Raw genomic sequence first — 4203 nt, forward strand, 5'->3', positions numbered from 1 at the left:
TCTCTGTGACTCCTCTTCCCCAGGAAGACTTGTGTGGTTGGCCATCTGCCATTGTGACTCCTGCAAATCACTCTCAAGCTATGCAGAAAAAGACTGACGACCATGGTCTGCTGTGCAGCCCAATGCCAAGGATCCACCAACCCCCATCTTTCCTTGTCTTTGGACCCAATCCTATCCAACTGTCTAGCGCTGAGCTGATGCAGTCATGCCAGTGGGGCATGTGCTGCATTCTGCGGTGGTAATGGGGAAGTCACATAGCCCTCCTCAAGGTAAGAAAACTGGCTGCATTGTGACTGCATTGGCACTGGAAAGTTGGATAGGATTGGGCCCTTACTTTATTTCCAGGTAAGCACCCTTCTGCCTGTAGTCTTGTTCTGAAAAGATAGAAGAGATTTTGGTCTCCTGTTTTTCCAACCCCGGTTGTGTACAAACCTGTGCATTGAAAGCATCAGTCATTGAAATCTGAAAGCTCAGTTTATGTCGCCGTATCAGATGGCTTAAACCACAAAGCCTGGTTTGGCATGAGTCGGCTGATCTCTCTCTCTCTTGTGAGTGATTCATCTGATTAAACACCTTTCCTTTCATTTTATTGCTTCTTAATGTTAATTTTGAAAAAAAAACAAAAACATTTTTTAATTATACAGAGGGAACTTTTCCTTGGGTACAGAAAACCCTGGTGAAAACATCTGCAGAGGTGGGAACACTGTGTTTTCCCCCTGTTGTTGATAATGTTGCCCAAATCCAAGGAGTACTGAATTCTCCCTGATTGGCTATTTCACAGAATCATAAAATGCCTCTTACGCTTTTGTTTTGAAGATTAAATGCCATTTTGCATTTAACCCTTGCCTGAACAAGTCTCTCCCCCCCCCCATTGCCTCAGGTTTAAATCCTGATGCGTGCCACCAGCATCTTTTACATGACTTTTACAAAAACGATTATTTAGGACACAATCCAGACAAAATGAAACACATCTAACAGCTCAGACTTATGTGTATCTACCCCAAAGTAAATCCTATTGGGTTTGTTTGGGACAAAGAATTGAATTCAGTGGGAGAAAGCTAAGCATTTGTTTAATTTCCCATTACAATCAATGGGACTTGAGATTCATTTTTTCTGAGGAAACCGAGTACTTTAGAACCCAATCCTATGTGTGTCTACACAGAAGTAAGTCCCATTACAGTCAATGAGGTTTGACTATACAAAGTGTGGATACGATTGCAGCCTTAATCTTTGAACAAAGATTCATGTATGTTGAGTGGACTGCCTTTTTAAGAAGCAGTTTGGTTGATCACAGGAGATGCTTCCTTGAAAAGGCAACTTCAGAAATGATCACCCATTGCAAAACTGTGTGCTGTTTAATAGAAACTAGTTATCTCATTTCTCCAGGGTACCTCCTTTCCCTTCCAAGTGCCATCTCCCCCTTCCTTTCCATGACTGTTTTGCTTTCACAACCAATGGCTCCTTCAGGAGATTTCACAAATGAGGCTAATATTTTCCCTCTTTTAGGTCCCTAATGTGATTTTTCTGACTTGGAAATATTTTTAAAGTGGCATGTAATGTTGGGGAAAGGGTAGCTTTGAATTCAGTTACTCCTCTGTCTATAAGTGCATTATTCTGAGGGGTATTGTTTCAATTTCTAGTAAGGGTGGGGGGGGGAGTCAAAGTGATTTTGGTCAAGGGAAAACTTCACAGCAAGGATCAACTGTTTGTGCTTCAATATGTTCAAGTTTGAACAGATGGGAAGCTGTGCCCTGATCAGAGTAAAATTAGCTGTGACCCAATCCCACTGAATAGAGCAAGTTAATGGCAATCAAATGAGGAATGCAATCCTATGCAATGGCATAAGACCCATTGAACTAAGCACATGTACTTCCAAGTAGACACATAAAGCCTGTGCTGCATGTCACTTTGCATAAGACTAGACCAGAGTCTCAACAGCTGGATCACATAAGAGGATCAGTGTACTTTAAACATTGTTGCCTCTTTTACCCCTCCCAATAGCCAGAGGTGCTCCTGAGGATAATTCTTTCTGGTCTGGAACTAGGGGATTCTTCCTTTTATGTATTTATCTTAATTTTTAACATTTCTATGCTGCCCTTCCTCCAGGGAGCTCAGGGTGGTTTTCATAGTTCCCCCCTCTTGTTACCCTCACAACAACCCTGTGAGGTGGGTGAGGCTGAGAGATAGTGACTGACCCAAGGTCACCCAGAGAGCTTCATGGTTGAGCAGGGATTTGAACCTGGATCTTCCAGATCTAATTGCAACTTCAGAACCACTACACCATCCTGTTTATTGTCCATCCATCCATCCATCCATTCATTCATATCCTGCCTTTCTCCCCTCAGACTTCTCTTCAGATATTTCTCTAGCTGCACAACACATGCCTTGAGCTTCCTCGTTGGTTGGCAACCTTTAGTCTTGAAAGACTATGGTATAAGCCTACAGCACCCGGTATTCCCAAGTGGTCTCCCATCCAAGTACTAACCAGGTCTGACCCTGCTTAGCTTCCAAGATCAGATGAGATCAAGCATGTGCAGGGTAACAGACAGCCACAAATCACTCTGAACCTGGAATCTTCTGGTTGTTATCTCTTGCCACGGACATTCTCAGGATCCCCACATTCTAGCCCACCCTCTCATACAGCACATAACAGCAACTTCTCTCACACACTGAGGGTCATGTCAGCTTATCAGAGATGTCTGGTCTCCATTCCAGGCACAGATCAGGTTGCTTCTGCCTAGCTTTGTGTAGTCTTCAGATAGCGGAACCTCCAGACCACACCCCCTATTTACGTTTTGCTTACTGCTTGTAATATAATTTTGCTTATTGTTCTTCCATGGCCATTGCTGTCATTGAGAAACCAGCACAGGAGGCTTGCCTTCTGAGGGCTTGGCTCCCACAAATTTGAACATGATGTGGCTCATTTATTTGGAGGGCAATTAGGGAATGTGAGCCCCCCTACCAGCATCACGGTATGCCTTGACAATGGTCAAAAAACCGATGGTATACCTTGACAATGTTAGTGTTCTAATGCTTTCTACGTTTCTGTCCTCTTCAGATCAGATATCTAGAAAGCCCAGGATGGCTGCTATTCCCCCACCAAACACAAACAAAAATGATGATTACAGGATTTTGATGTGTGAATGCGATTTGTACAGTATACTGAAATGGCCCAGCCATTTCCCACTCTACTGCACATTAGCTCCCCATTGGATACCTTAATAAGAACCCCTTAAGCATACTGAGCAGTGGCTTAGCCCCAGGGCAAATTCCACTCGATGCCAACATTCACATTGCTACAGTCCAGAAATGTTGCCATTTTTCATCTTTATGTAGCATATCTGACACTTGGAGCAATGTCCTGTTCTGAAATGGAATACCGGTTGCCTTTAACCATTAGACTGTATCCTGGGTAATATAACTATCTGAAGTAATGGCAACCCATGTATTTTAACGGGACCTGTGCTACAGTGTTGCTCAGGAGTCCTGAATGACCTTGAGCCTCTCTTGAATTCTGGATGAGAGAAGAAAAGTGGACCTTGAAAGTGGCACAATGTTCCTACACTTGACTGGCTGGTCTTAATCCTACTTTTTTTTTTTAACCTGTGAAGGAGTACAATTTGTGTGTATTCCCCCCCCCCCCCTTAATGCCTGTATGAGTCAAATCAGTGTGCTTTTTACAGTTTGTTCTTATAGCCTGCTGTGATGGAAATACAGAACTTTGCTAGCAGTAGATTTAGGAAGATATTGACTCATAAGAACATAAGAACAGCCCCACTGGATCAGGCCATAGGCCCATCTAGTCCAGCTTCCTGTATCTCACAGCGGCCCACCAAATGCCCCAGGGAGCACACCAGATAACAAGAGACCTCATCCTGGTGCCCTCCCTTGCATCTGGCCTTCTGACATAGCCCATTTCTAAAATCAGGAGGTTGCACATACACATCATGGCTTGTACCCCATAATGGATTTTTCCTCCAGAAACTTGTCCAATCCCCTTTTAAAGGCGTCTAGGCTAGACGCCAGCACCACATCCTGCGGCAAGGAGTTCCACAGACCGACCACACGCTGAGTAAAGAAATATTTTCTTTTGTCTGTCCTAACCCGCCCAACACTCAATTTTAGTGGATGTCCCCTGGTTCTGGTGTTATGTGAGAGTGTAAAGAGCATCTCCCTATGCACTCTGTCCATCCCCTGCATAAT

General features: G+C 43.9%; 1 pseudogene; it reads right to left on the reverse strand.

Moving 5' to 3' along the window:
* Nucleotides 1–2436: 2436 nt before the first annotated feature.
* Nucleotides 2437–2557, reverse strand: LOC136637837 (5S ribosomal RNA; annotated as a pseudogene).
* Between the last annotated feature and the right edge of the window lie 1646 nt (nucleotides 2558–4203).

The sequence above is a fragment of the Tiliqua scincoides genome, chromosome 1 (genome assembly GCF_035046505.1).
Source record: "Tiliqua scincoides isolate rTilSci1 chromosome 1, rTilSci1.hap2, whole genome shotgun sequence".
In the NCBI taxonomy this organism is placed as follows: domain Eukaryota; kingdom Metazoa; phylum Chordata; class Lepidosauria; order Squamata; family Scincidae; genus Tiliqua; species Tiliqua scincoides.